The following is a 15,821-nucleotide window of genomic DNA, read 5'->3' on the forward strand; positions in this document are numbered from 1 at the left end:
CAAGCACAAAGTAAAGCTGAGACTGATGGGAATCTCATCAATGTTCTGGTATTTGGTCCCAAACCAAAGTATTGATAGATTGAACATGGAACTGGTGATTGCATCATTGTGTGAAAAAGTGTCATTCTCTGAGAAAAAATTAAGGTCTATTAAATCGTTTATGACAGTGGATGAATGTTCTATGGACTGCATACATATGCGTTGTGACCCCTTTGAGCTCCATGCATCCAATAGTAAATTAGATATTTCAGTTTGGACCCAAATGGTGGTCTGACTTACTGACTAACAATAGATTGGCTGACAAATGACTGGTTCTGCCAATATTGCGTAAGCCAACCAGCAACAAAAACCTTGATTTCAACATTCTGAGGCTTGAAAAGACAATAACCAATCCCAGAAGCACAAAGTTGTTTTCTATGTCAACACCACTATGTGAAAGAACTTTGTCAGGGTTGTTAAATCTCAACGTCAGAACTTTAACAGGCTACCGGGATCTGAAAATAAAAATGATGCAAGGGATCCAGGGACCCAAATCGATCTAAAATTGATCAAAATCAGCCCAGAGTACAAATATTGGCAAATTCTGGTAGAAAACTGCCATTTTATTCCGACTCCTTAATAACCACCCAAACCACTCCAAAAGTGTCCAAATAGAGCAGGCCATTAACTGTCCACATAGGATATATTGCTAATGAATGGTAACAAATGATAACTAACGCAACTAATGCTGATTTTGCTAATTGTCCAACATATGCAAATGAGCATCCGGCAGTCTGGGACCACCATTATACATTTCTATCCTAAATATTTGGGGTACTCAACATTTCCGGGTTCACAATAGGACTCTATGAGCTGGCAAATAGACTTTACGTGCCGATAAAATGTCTTGTCCGGAGTCGTTTGATGTGTTTTTAATGTGTCTTTTACACAGCCTGTTCAAGGCAGGAGTGTTCCATCTCACTGTTCTGTTAAAGGTTCAGACATGGATTGGGGGGGGGGGGGTATAGTTACTCCTCCACTAAGTTAGCAGCAGGGGTCCAAGCAAAGCCTGTGTACAAGGGACAGCCGGCATGGCAGACTACGAACACTTGACACTTGTTTGTAACACCTCATACCGGCATGCTATCTTAAATAACAATGGTGTGGCATTATGCATTATTCCTTCGGTAAAAGTATGAAAAAAGCTAGTGTAACCAGGGGTCTTCTGTGCATCGGCTATGTTACATTCCTAAATAAAAAGGCTGAGAAAGTGTAGAAATAAAACCTGCGACCTTGTTGTATCCGCATGTGTGAGCACATGGTTCATTGTTCCTGGTGCATGAGTGAGTTAATGAATCAATGGCAAACTTGCAGATATATGGTTTGGCGAATACAAATATTACTCCAACTCAAACTTTTACCCCAACCTAGATAGATGATCTCCAAGTATCCAATCTCCTTCAGTTGTTATGAAAGTTGGGAAACCATAAATAGGCCTAAAAAGACAACGTCAGGATATAACATATTTGAGGACATAAAAGCCTTCTGTCTACAGTAAAGCAGACATGAAGCAGATTGAGCAATCCTCACTTTGTGCAATCCTCATTTTATTTCAATGTATTTACAATCTCTACCAGCTAACTCTTTAAATTGAAATGGTCACTTTAAAAAAAGAAATATACGGATCATTTGTTTTACCAAGGTGTTTTTTTGTTTCCTATTATTAATTTAGCTATCACCGTTGCAGGACACATGAATGAATTCTTACTCTGATACTTATATCTCTGTGTTGAATAATCAAATTGGAAAAAATTCTAATAACATGATCAAAAAATAAAATCTCTAATGCCTTCATTTAAAAAGCTTTACATTAGACATTTTAGACCTCTGCATGTGCTAATAGCACCTGTAGGTATTCTCTAAATGTTGCACGCTCCCTCTGAGGGAGGAAAAACGCTGCAGCTCCATCTCAGTATAAATGCAGTTTGGGGAATCCTTCATAATGTTTACCGAGTTTACCGACTTGGCTGACGGCTGTGTTTTCTCATCCTCTTGCAGAGAGGGTGATTTGACTGATGCTCGTAACAGATTGCATCACAGCAGGAGACGAACTAAAACGGTTTACGCACCGCGGCTCTCCCTAAACTGTCTAACAGTGGCAGCGCTCCACCTTGTAAATTTGGAATAGTAATTTTAGAAATTTCCCAGCAGTCTATCTCCAATTGGCCTTCACTGGGAGTACTGTTTGATATCAGGGAAGTATCGCAGCGTACCACCTCTGAACGGCAGAAATATGATCTCGGCACTGTGAAAAGAGACACTTTCACTTCTACAAAACACCTGAGCGGCATTCAAAATGTTTTTATGCATAAGCCAGTATCACAGCAAAGTTTATTCTACTCAGTTGAAATTTTCGCATACATTTAAACCCCACAACATTTAACAACGCTGTGATGTGGCCCATGCAAACACCACTGATATGAAGGTGTTTCTGAAACCACGAAAAATACAGAAACAAAACTGGATAAGAAGTCAAGTATAACAGCACAGAGCCAGGTTGAATCTCACTGTTTCACGTCTTTTTTTCTAATTATAAAATAGCGTACGTACAGGTCTCCTTTTGTCATTCGTGGTGGTTGTTTTTGTGGGAGGAATTTTAATTATACATCTTCCACCTTCCAGCACATTTGTTGAGTTAAAATAATAATAATTTGGGGGTTCAAGGCACTGACCAATACTTGAAGGATGGTTAAGTTTGAGTCGACTAAGGACCTTTGTTTCATGCCTTTTCTTTTCTTTCTCTTCCTGTCGTCTTTCTACGAAATAGAGTGCAGTTCGCTCATGGGTCATCCGGCTAAAAATATTAGCATCGAAAGGTGCACCTTGAAATGAAAGCCTCCACCGAAAAGCAGATTATTTAAGCAGAGGTTTTTCCTCAGCCGCTTTCATGCTAAGTGAGTTTCATGACACTTGGGCCTCTGAAACCTGATTAAAAAAAATACTGTATCATTTAAAGAATGAATAGGCATTAAGAGAACATAATGCTTCAGGATCCTTGCGAAAGGGAAAAGCTGGTCCGTCGTTCCACGACCAGGACGGAAACCGCATTGTTCCTCATCAATCTGAAGTTCGACAATCGGCCGGACCCTCCTTTCCAGCAACACATTTCAGCCACAATTAAGTGTCATTTTTGACAAACGCATCTAAAAAGATCATTATCATTAACAGAAGCGCTACTAAATGTTGGTCATCTCAGAGCTTTAGTCTGCCGCTACTAGCTCCCGTCTCTATCTTTTTTTTTGGGGGCTTTTTGCCTTTAATCGGATAGGACAGTGGAGAGTGACAGGAAAGTGAGAGAGAGAGTCGGGGTGGGATCCGGAAAGGTCCACGGGTCGGGAATTGATCCCGGGTTGCCGGTGTACGGTGCAGGTGCCCCAGCCAGTTGCGCCCAGGGCCGGGGTCCCCGTGTCCATCTTGAACTCAGAAAGCCCATTTTTTTCAACTATATTTGGATAAGTTACCTTTTAAATCGCATTCTCTGCTATTACTCCACCTCCTAAAACATGTACAAATCTGCACCTTTCTAGTTCAATTTAAATCAATTTGTTTATTTTATTTATTTTAGCGGAATATCTCTTGAGTGGCACTTAACAAAATTGAACCAATGTGTTGGCGGGTAGGAGTGGGTGGCTGATGGGGGGAAGGGGGGGCTGTGAAGCGGAAATACCTACCAAAATAAAACCGTCTAACACTCATTACTCTGAAAAATACTTGACTCTATCATGGCCTCAATTATGTGGAGCTGGATGAACTCCAGTGTTACTGAGCTGCTTCCGTCCAGCAAAGGGGGGTCCGTGTTTAAATTCCAAAAACAGTGTCTGCAAAAAGAGTCTGCCTTAAATCCTGACTTCGGGGTTCCTGAGCGACTTTGAGACAGAGACGCCCACAACGAGCCACCGTCAACCTCCATAGACCTCATGTTTGGCTATATTATCACTCGGAAAAAACACCAGAAGACAAACTACCTACTTATTCCTTGTAAAAAGATGGGCAATTATTAATAATTTACAAGGAATTGGTTAAAAGAGTTTTAACTTATTGAATTTAGAATGGAAGTAAATGAAATGTATGTGATTGCAAAAATAACTGACTTTTTCTCCCACACCCCCCCTGCCTGAAACGCCTCCATTGGAATCCTTTGTTTACATCTGTAACACAGTGACATCTAACACTTACACTTTTATTGGCTAGCGCTCCAAGACATTGTATGTGATTGGGTAAGGGGCTGGACATCTCTAAGCAGTTGATCAATTACACCAGAGCCGGCCAGCTAACCAATCAGAGCGGACTGGGCTCTGGTTTCAGACAGAGGGTGAAAAGAGGTGCTGCAGCACAGGCAGTATAAGAAAAATAAAGAGATTTTTGAACATTAAAGCATGGAGACATGTCCCAAGAGGGCAAGAAAATATAAATATGAACATGAAAATGAACAAAATAGGGCCCATTTAACTATGCTACCAAAAACCTGTAAATTGTGTTTGCAGGACATAAATAATAAAAAGGTTATATGCTTTCATCTTAAGTTGAATAAATGCTGCCTCTTAACTTGCCTTTAAGTATTATAACAGGAATTGTTGAATTCATTAGTCAAAGTATATTAAAAAGGTGAGTGCATTTTATTTTTAATAACTCAAAAGCTAGCTATGCAAGATGAAAGAAGTTAGCCTTTGGGTGTCAGAATACACAAACCGGTGTAAACTCTGGTTTCACAAATGATTTGATTTTTACATTTAACCAGTGATGTTGGTCAGTAAATTACACTTGAATTTCATTATTCTCACACAAAGGAGAACATTGTAAGACGCTGCTTTTTTCTTCTTCTTCTCTTGTTTGCTTAGAGGGTGATCCTTAGCACTTGTATTTCGGAGCTTATTGTTTTACGTGATATCTTAGATATTTCTATATAAACATATTTACACCTGACACTGTTAATGTGGAAGTGACACCTGAAACAATAACAGTGTGGAGTGTCAAATCTTAAATACAAAATGGGTGAATAATTACTGTAAATGTGTGAAGAATACCAACTATAAAGGAGTCAAACAACACTCTGTATAAACTGATATACACTTTTAATGTGTTGCGATTCACTCACACTTGCTGCTAGAATATTTTTTGGAGGGGGGAGGGGGCCGTTGGCTGTTCACAGATTTTGGATGACAAATTTCTCAACTCAGAACACCCACAACTACACATTTCACAGCGGAGGGGAGAGAAAAGGCAACCTAAAGTTAAAATAAAAGAACACCAGAGACCTCAGAGGAATCCGAACAACCATCAGGCAAAATAAGTAAATCAGCAGACAAACAAAAAGACAGAAAAACAAGAGAAAAGGCGAAGGGATGGAGTGTTTTGGTGGTGAAGTTCAGCAGCAGCAATCTGCCCCGCCACACACACACTGCCCACACACACACCTCCTCCACAGGTGTGTGTGTGGATTTTTTAGGGTGAGTCATTCTCTCCCACGTAGTCGATACTGTACCAGTGGTTGTGGAGATCCCATCACACCGTACCTGCACTGCTCCTCCCACTCCCACCGCTGGTTCATATCCTCAATCGCCTCCTCCCCCACCTCCTCCCCTACCATAAATGCTCATATTTAGGACTAGCGTAGCCGCAGCAGCAACAGCCCCAGCAGCACCAGCAGCAGGAACATTTGGAAGTAACAGATGGCGATTTTATCAACAACAGTATGATCAGAGAGTGACACAACGTCAGGGCATCACACTAATGCTGCAGTCTTTGTTTGTTCCGCCATTTATAACCAGACATACCAGCAGTATTCAAACATTTAGATCTGCCGCAGCTGACAAGTTAAATATTTGTATCCATCACATAATTAAAATCCTATTCATAATCCTAACATAATAGGTGGCAGGCCAAAGTGTCAGAAATGGTCAGAATGTCAGAAAAATATATAATAAAATAAACATGTAAAGATGTATGTATTACAATATAAAGTGTAAAAAGTGATGCTAAAATGCATAGTAAAAGATTATAAAAACCTCACTAAAGGCATAATGTTTCTCCCATTTAAATGATTTCATTTCCATTTCCATCTCTAATGCATTAATTATTGTATGCAATTTAATCTGGACTTATGTCACATACAAAACTGGAGCTTTATCTTATTTGTTTAATTACATGTTCTACATTGCAAGCGGCCAAAGAGCTGTCTCAGTGCCAAAGCCACAGACCTGCAATATTTCTTAAGAAGCATTATGTTCTCTTAATGCCTATTCATTCTTTAAATGATACAGTATTTTTTTTAATCAGGTTTCAGAGGCCCAAGTGTCATGAAACTCACTTAGCATGAAAGCGGCTGAGGAAAAACCTCTGCTTAAATAACCTGCTTTTCGGTGGAGGCTTTCATTTCAAGGTGCACCTTTCGATGCTAATATTTTTAGCCGGATGACCCATGAGCGAACTGCACCTACAGTATCATCCTGGCAGTGTTAGCACAGTGCTCCACCCCCCGAGCCTCACGGATCCTATTGAATAAAGCAGAAGGGCCGTGAAAACAAACCTCCCCCAGCACCCAGTGGGGCTGGCACCGGCCCGCAGGCTGGCTGCGGCCCAGGAAAACGCTGAAAGATCGGGCTGGACGGCAGCCAAGTGCTGGTAAATTTGGCTCTGGTCGGTTAGGTTTTCTGTGCTGGCGAGCCCTCAGACTGGTGACTGTGATTCTGTGCCGGTGCAGCGGTGGAAAGATCTCACGTGCGAAGAGAACGGTCAAAGTTTCTGACTGTTTCAGAGAAGCACACTTACAGAATATATCCAACAGTGTTTGGCTTTAGGAAGCATTACAAAACTCATATTAATTCAACAAGTCATAAGCCATCATTTATAACAATGTTGGTATGAATGAACAGATCAGTGTTTCCAGCACAGTTAGTAATTGGGAATTTTAATGATAGGTTCCAATGTTACAGCTACAGCTTTTTTCACACACCCCTTGCTTCTTTATTGCTTGCGTTGTAATATTGAGTGTAAAACGGTTCCTATGATTATGATGATATGACATGTTACGATATGTTATATATTTATAATTTCAGTTCCCTTCTGGGCATCAACAAAGGATTATCTCGTCTTTATCTGATCTTAAATCCAATACTTATATGGCAGAACATTACAAAAACGTTTTCACCCAACGTTCTGTCCTACAGCAATGTTTGATGCTTCTCGGTGTTGTTGGTGTTGCTTCTCGGATCTCCCTGCTTGTCATTTTCTTCTCGATGCTGTCGGATGATTTGAGATTTCCCTCTCAAACATGATTTCTCCTATTCTTATGTCCTCACTTTTTCTTCTAAATGTTTTACTTGATGAAAGCCCAATCTGCAGATGCTTCAGTTTTGACCCTCAATTTCGGAGATGAAATGTCACATCCTTAAAAGTGGCCTCCTGACTTTTTCCTGGAGCCACTTTCTGTCGCACAAAAAAGCCTCAGCCTTTTCTGAAAATCTCTGCGCCTTCCAGGTGAGATTCTCCAATCTTCGTTCGTGACTCAGTTCTTTTTCTACTCTTTCCAATGTCACTGGTCTTTGTCACAAGCAGGATTTCTATGTGTATTCTGCATCAACAAAGGATTATCTTGTCTTTATCAGATTTGAAATCCAATACTTATAAGTCAATGGCAGAACATTACAGAAACATTTTCACCCAACATTCTGTACAATGGCGTACAGTAATGAGATGTGTCAGATAAAATATTAAATCAGTATTGAAAACTAAAAAAGTTGCTCAAGACGAGTTGTTCAAGGAGGGCAGAAGATGCTAGGCAGTAATTATGTCATACATTTTGGCTATTAATTTTGGAAGTATTCAAAAGTGATGTTGTGGCTTTAATCTGTTAGAGTTATTGTATTACATATTTTAAAAGGGTCCTTTATGTTCGTTTTCAGGTTCATATTTGTATTTTTTCCCTCCACTGGGACATGTCTCCATGCTTTAATGTTCAGAAAGCTCTTTATTTTTCTCATACTGCCTGTGCTGCAGCACCTCTTTTCACCCTCTGTCTGAAACCAGAGCCCAGTCTGCTCTGATTGGTTAGCTGGCCGGCTCTGTTGTGTTTGTGGAGATGTCCTGTCCCTTAGCCTATATAATCGAGCGCTTGCCAATTAATTAGCCTAGAAGCTTGAGTGTTACATAGTGATGTCGCCAAAGTAAACAAAGGAGTCCAATGGAGGCATTTCAGGGAGAGGGGAGTGTGTGGGAGAGAAACTCCCTCTGGAAGGAACACAGAGATTGTAGCTTTTGAAGACCATTTAAAGGCAAGACTGTTCATCATGTTGTGGAAGGACAGAGGTTATGGTTACTAGCCATAAAAGCAGACATTGACTTGTCAACTCTTACCATAAAAACTTTAAACTTGAACCCATTTGGAATAACCACAAAGCAAAATAACTTACTGAACAACTCTTTCGATCACCTGTGTTTTGAAACATTAATCCATATGACAAATATTCTGCTCTGGACCTCCATGAAAGTTCCAGATGTGTTCACCAAAACTTTTTCCACACAACCTCCACAGCTCTGTTGAAAAGATCCCTAGAATGTGTGCTGGTACCACATTACACAATGGTCCAACATTAACAGCCTCCTTGGCAGCTGGGACTACAAAGTGGGTTCAGTTGAATGCCGCGGGGGCACCAAAGGCTGCGGACGCTGCCATGTTTAAACTGTTACAGCACGAACCTGCTGAACCAACATGTTGCGTCCAGCTGAGGACGGATCCACGCTGTTTTCCACACATTCTACCTGACTCCAGCCAGGACAGATATGCCTTTTCTCTCCAGGCTCTGCAAATATGTTCTCATTCTAACTTGAAGACATTTCTTTTTAATATAGCCTTTAGTTAAAGCTGGTTTAAGATTACCCTACGTTTGTGTTTGAGTCATACACTGAAAAAAACTGAAACGCTGACTTTAATTGAATGTTTTATGTCACCAGATCTCACATAACTGTATTAGGTTTAACACAAGGATATAAAGTTGAAATAAAAAATATGAAGTTCAACTTAATATTATTGCTTTCAACTAACCTAATAAAGTTGTGCGAAATGTGTTGCCATAATACATTTAAATAAAGTCAACATTTCAGTTGTTTCAGTGAACATTTATGGTATTTAATTTGTATTTTGGTTGGTGTATTGTATCTCGTTTTATTTGTATATTTTGTATTTGTATTTCATGATCTATCATGTTTTTATCACTTTCTTGTAATTGTAATTATCGTTTACACTGTCATCTATGTGTGTTAATCTACAAAACCCACTGAGACAAATGTGTTTTTATGATATTGGACTATAAAAATAAAACGTTGATTTGATCCATTGTCCTCTTTTCTCTTCCTGACTTATCAAATCTCCCTGCTTGTCATTTTCTTCTCGATGCTGTCGGATGATTTGAGATTTCCCTCTCAAACATGATTTCTCCTATTCTTATGTCCTCACTTTTTCTTCTAAATGTTTTACTTGACGAAAGCCCAATCTGCAGATGCTTCTGTTTTGACCCTCAATTTCGGAGATGAAATGTCACATCCTTAAAAGTGGCCTCCTGACTTTTTCCTGGAGCCACTTTCTGTCGCACAAAAAAGCCTCAGCCTTTTCTGAAAATCTCTGCGCCTTCCAGATGAGATTCTCCAACCTTCGTCCGTGACTCAGTTCTTTTTTAGTCTTTCCAATGTCACTGGTCTTTCTCGAGCAGGATTTCTATGTTTATTCCTTAACTTTGCCTAGGATCAAATGTGCTTTCACTGGAAAAACACCCTGTTTTTGATTCAGCACAGCAAGTGAAATGAATCGCTAAGAGATGCGTTATTGTTTTGAGTGAAAATAAGCACTCTTTATAGCGAAGCCTCCCAATGCTAACTGAAGGAATAAGAGCTCACACAGACCTTGAAAATTGAGTGCCTCACCCCACTGAAGGACACTGAAGGTACAAAGGAGCCCAAAAATGTGAGGCTGGGTTTCTTTTTCTGTAGTTTGGTAAACAACTTGTGGGGTCTGGATGTTCCGCTCCCACTGACACGTTGAGTTCTTTTATCCAAGCGTTGTACTTTCTGATTCTGAGTTACTTTTTCATGGTTTGCTTTTGTTTCCTGAATCATGTGTAGTAATCTGGTTCTGTTTCTCCTCCTGGATTTGCTCCTCCGAAGTGTCTGATCAGAAAGCGTCTCTGACTCATCGCTGCCGATCCAGGCTCTGAACAAATCTCTGGGATTTACACCAGGGTGTTTTACACTCTATACTCTTTACTACAAATGAGGAGACAGTGGTTCGCCCACATTAGAATATCACTGCTTCCCACTGTTGGGAGACATGATTTACAAATACAAGGAGATAAGGTGGTCTTCAAGTGATGAATTGGTTAGGCTTAACCTTAGGCTTAGGGTTAGGTTAGGCTTCGGTTAGGGTTAGCACTGACATTTTCTTTTGACTAAGGCTGTGCAACTTTGTATTAACTAATGCAGTTACTTTGACTGGTATTTCAATTGCAATATGTTTCACGATTTAAGAGGGAATTTTCATTATGATGTTTTTTAAAAGATTATTCACATTCTAATTGAAAATATATTAGAATGATCAAAGTGTGATTTTTTAAAGTACCTGTACGAAACAAATATGTATTTATTTTATAGAATACACTTTGTAGGGGGCGCTTCTCTGCAGCACTGCAAAACGTATTATTATACATATTTTGCCTTTACCAAACATTGGGCTTACACAGCAAATTTAATAAAAGTTTTATTAAAGCCCTACCTAAAACTTTTCAGGAATTGAAACTTGCACTAGTTACTCATTTTCACTCTTGTCCCTTTGACATTAATCTGGTTACGTTTGGACATTTCATCTTACCTCATTCAAAACTGTTCTGAGTCTTGAGTTGAGGATCTGCAAATAGACGGCCTATGAGATGTTTAGATTTACAAAAAACTTTGGGTTGCCTTCATTTCAGAGATAACTATCAATCTTTAATCTGAACACCACTCTTGCTCTCTTTGAGATCAAATGCCTAGCATAAATCATCAGCGAAAAGACGCTGCCGTTTCACTGAACACACATATAAAACAGGAGTGTTACATCTCCTGCTCTTACTACAAAATAAAGGCTCATTAAACCAACAATACCCAAGACCTGGCTGCAAATGGTGAATCCCAAAATGGCGGTCAAGAAACTTTCCTATAAGAAACTTCAGCTCTTAATGTAGGAGCTTTTTACTCAAGTCCTTTTCCGATGGTGGAGGCAGGATGATTCATGAGTGTTTGGTCCAGACTTTAAGTGTTTTTCCCCCCACAGATAGAGCTACGCACACCAACACCAGTCAGACACTTGGCAGCATTGAGTGTCATTATCCTGTGAAGCTAACACTAGCAAACTACCGGCTCACGTAACGCCTTCACTCTGAGATCAAACAAGTACACCAGCCAAGATAAAACCTGCAATGTTGCTTTTTTTTAAACAAAAGGTTAAAACTGAAAACAACTGAGAAGTTTGTTCTGCGGTCAAACACCAACATTTATTTCAAAATAAAAGACTCTCCCTGGTAGGATAACACATATTAAGCCTCATTTGTGTTTCTGTTCCGTTTCAAGATAAATTCTTCTTTTTTGTTGGAACAAGGCATCAAAACAGCTATATGAACATTTAGAAACCAATGGGTATCATTATTTTATTTATCAATGCATATTTGGTTTGGTTTACCCTATTTTTAAAAGAATTCTGGTTTGATAACATTTGAATGTAAGTTTAATTTGGCTTTTGGACATCACATAAAACATTTTTTGTAAAAATAATACTTTTCTTTTGTGGTTTTATGATTAAAATAAATTGAAGAGAGGTCATATTTCACGCAGTTATGCAAAAAGCACAGGCCCAATGCCAAGGTTACTGAAACTTCAAATCAAAGGTTTTATTTTGAAAAATTGGAATGACCCCTTCCAGACACACAAGGTGAAATTAACCCCAGCTACCAAATATAAAAAATCTGCTACTCACTGCGTCTCCTCAGAGGGAAGGGGCTTCACTGGGGGGGGGGGGGGCTCCTTCTGAGGATCCACCTCCTCCTCCAATCACTGCGCGTTCTCTGCCTCTCTCCTGACGATCCTCAGGCCAGCGGCACTCTGGGTAATCGCCTGTGGAATCTGTAAGCAGAGAGGGATGTCAACAAAGGAGTGTGTGTGTGTGTGTGTGTGTGTGTGTGTGTGTGTGTGTGTGTGTGTGTGTGTGTGTGTGTGTGTGTGTGTGTGTGTGTGTGTGTGTGTGTGTGTGTGTGTGTGTGAAGACAAATCAAATCTACTGTATGTGTTCTTATGTGTGTATTACCAGGACAAGTGTGTGTGTGTGTGTGTGTGTGTGTGTGTGTGTGTGTGTGTGTGTGTGTGTGTGTGTGTGTGTGTGTGTGTGTGTGTGTGTGTCTGTGAACAGAGGGTGTTGCTGTGTGTGTTTGATTGCCTGATAGAGTGTGTGCGTAAATTGAGGAGACCAATATGGGCCTTAAAAACTGCACCACTACAACTTCACCAAAAAAAGGAGGCTGTAGTTACCGTGGCAACATGTGCCAAAACTGAGAAAGGGGATGAAGCGACAGAGAGAGAGAGAGAGTTTGAGAGAGAGGGAGAGAGTGAGAGTGAGAGAGAGAGAGAGAGAAAGAGAGAGAGAGAGAGAGAGAGAGAGAGAGAGACTAATACAGTGAGCAGGCAGTGGTGTGACGTGGAGAAAGTCTTCCTTTGTTCACACTTGTTGACTGTAAGCAGAACGACATGAGGAGCAGCTTAAGGAGCAGAGACACCACCAGAAACACAGTCCTGAGAGCCGATCGTTGATATATTACAGTGTGAGCGTGTGAGCGGGTGTGTGTGTGCGTGTCAGAATGTCTGTATGTCTTTTTTTAATCACATTTGACTTTTCATTGAATTTCATTCATTGATCTTAAGGCACTGCCTCCTTTAAGATGTACAGTGCGAGCGTGTGCGTGCTTGCAGCTGAATCAAAAGCAGTATTTGGTTGTGTGTTATTAAAAAAAAAGTATTTACCATATTTTACTTTCATTGACCTCTATTAATTCTTAACGTTAACCGTAAGGCATAGTCCCCCCCCTATTAGATGCACGCACACACACACACACACACACACACACACACACACACACACACACACACACACACACACACACACACACACACACACACACACACACACACACACACACACACACACACACACACACACACACACACACACACACACATACACATTTTTGGTTTGATACTATCATCAAGTCTATTCCAGAGTAAAATATGTAAAGTGAATTATTTAAAAAAAATGTTCTCTTCACAAATGTTTGGGAAAGAAAAGAGTTGAAGCTAATTGTCTCAGTACTCACTCGATATTATTCTTTTTAATAATAAAATAGAAGTGCCTTAATTGCCCCTAGATTATTAATATTCTGGGAAAATTGGTTCCACCTGCAATTGTGTTAAAGTGAAGCCAATAATGATTCACAGTCTGCTCACAAATTAATTTGTCTCCTGAATGACAACTTGATTGGTATCAGTTTTCTTAACAGCTCTTAAAAACTACTCAAACACTCACTAACAGCAGACATTTGGCCCTCACTAGTATTTATCACACCTGCGTTTCCTGGTCAAATGTCGGCTATTTATTCAGTCAATTTAAAGCCTTGATGTACAGTAACGCCCTGTAATAAAGCTTATAGGCAGCGTTCATATAAATAGTAAATACTACAACATGTTTCCATCACCATTGATAACCAAAAATGTAAACCAGGAGAAATCCCCGTGGATTTGACAAGAAACAGGTTATACTTAAATATAAAAGGTACTTTATACATGATTTTTACATCATGCATTTCAGGATATCAGGCTTTAAATTGAAAGCATGTAAATGTGTCTGTATGATGTTAAACCCTTTATTTGTTTTATCGTTCTGCACATGTATTTCTTTTTTTGCATTTGAGGCTAATGAACACTTATCTCACCTGAATGTTATTTTTTCTCCCATAAAGTTTGCAATTTATTTCATTTATTGCATGTATTTCTTTGTCAATTATTTAGTCTAATTGCTAACCGTTTCCTTTTAATACAATTAGAAATATATATAAAAAAATACAAGGAATTTGTAAAAGATGATAATGTAAAAACTTAAAAATATAACATTTTGAGGGTATAAAAAAAAAAGGGAAATTGAGCCCGGAATGTTAGATAGATGGGGTGAAAAAAAATGTGCAGAACACAAATCATTGCTAATGACCCTCCTGTTAAATTTCACAATACATGTACTAACTGAATGAGTTGACGATGAAATAACACATTTATTTTTCTTAATTTCTCATTATTTCTCTTTTTGTTTTTTGTGAATTGTTAGTTGGCTATTCATTTTAGGTTATCTATATTTCGTCTTGTTAGATATGCCCTGTAACCATAGAATTTCCAAAAAAGCAATTATTAAGAAAAAGAAAACCTTGTAAAGTCCCTATAAAGCGCATCCGTAAATAAATGATTCAAGGATTTGGTCCTTCCTTCAGTGTGAGTCTGCAGAGCTCACAACCATTTTTATGAATCCAGTCACGTAAACAAATGTAAAGTAATTTTAAAGAAGAACCTTGGATTTCAAACTGTTGTGCTTCAAAGTTTATTTGAAGCTGTTCGGTGATCAACATCTAAAAATCATGAAGCTCCTTTAACAGGGAACCACCGGCAGTGTTTCCCCCAGGATGCGATGAGTGCATGTGGTGTGTGTGTGTGTGTGTGCGTGTGTATGTGTGTGTGTGTGTGTGTGTGTGTGTGTGTGTGTGTGTGTGTGTGTGTGTGTGTGTGTGTGTGTGTGTGTGTGTGTGTGTGACTGAGTGTGTGTCTGAGTGGATGAGATCATCAGAGGGATAGAGACAGAGAGACGGAGAGAGGAACAACAGCAGGTCTTTTCCAGGGAGTCTGGATCCCCCTCAGGACTGACCTCATCCCCCATCCATCACAACCTGATACTCTCCAGTGTGTGTGTGTGTGTGTCTGTGTGTGTGTGTGTGTGTGTGTGTGTGTGTAGTACTCTCTGCCACACAAGCCCAAAAGCGGTCTACAGATCAGAAGTCAGCAGTGAGTATTCTACTGTACATTACTCTGCTGCAGAGTGACGCTGCATTCAATGACACAGATAAAAAAGTAAATCTGTAGCTCTGTCCAGTTTATTTTATTTACTTGTATTTGGAAGTTGGTATTGAATTTTATTTCAACTTTGATGGGTCCTAAGATATACAGATTTTTGTTGGAGAATGATGATTGTCTTGTAAATCTCTATTGCAGTTTGATTTTTTTTAAAGAACAATGTCACACTATTAGTTATATCTAGTGTTTACGCAAATGATATGTTCTTTTTGCATATCCATCTCTGTTTGTTGCATTTCATTTTGCTGTGAGGCAGGAAGTGTTTAATCACTGTTTTTGGGAACAAGTGTCCCTTCTCTAACTGAAAGGGCCCTTATTCCTCATTTGATTGTTTCATATCAGTATGTAGAGTCTCTCCTCGGACATGTCTCCATGCTTTAATGTTCAAAAAGCTCTTTATTTTTCTCATACTGCCTGTGCTGCAGCACCTCTTTCACCCTGTCTGAAACCAGAGCCCAGTCGGCTCTGATTGGTTAGCTGGCCGGCTCTGTTGTAATGTAGACATGTCCCGCCCCTTAGCCTAACACGTACAATGTGTTTGAGCCTTAACCAATAAAAGGCATGAGTGTTAGTGATGTCATTATGTTACAGAAGCGAGCCTCCTT

At 39.6% G+C, this 15,821-nt stretch overlaps 1 protein-coding gene across 1 annotated transcript in view; it reads right to left on the minus strand.

Moving 5' to 3' along the window:
- LOC134875061 (zinc fingers and homeoboxes protein 2-like) overlaps positions 1–15,821 on the minus strand; it is a 121,079-nt gene that overhangs the window by 72,063 nt on the left and 33,195 nt on the right. The window contains exon 2 of the mRNA XM_063899458.1: positions 12,035–12,180. The gene's annotated coding sequence lies outside the window, so the exon portion shown is untranslated. The remainder of the gene's footprint in view (positions 1–12,034; positions 12,181–15,821) is intronic.

The sequence above is a fragment of the Eleginops maclovinus genome, chromosome 13, assembly GCF_036324505.1.
Source record: "Eleginops maclovinus isolate JMC-PN-2008 ecotype Puerto Natales chromosome 13, JC_Emac_rtc_rv5, whole genome shotgun sequence".
Taxonomy (NCBI): domain Eukaryota; kingdom Metazoa; phylum Chordata; class Actinopteri; order Perciformes; family Eleginopidae; genus Eleginops; species Eleginops maclovinus.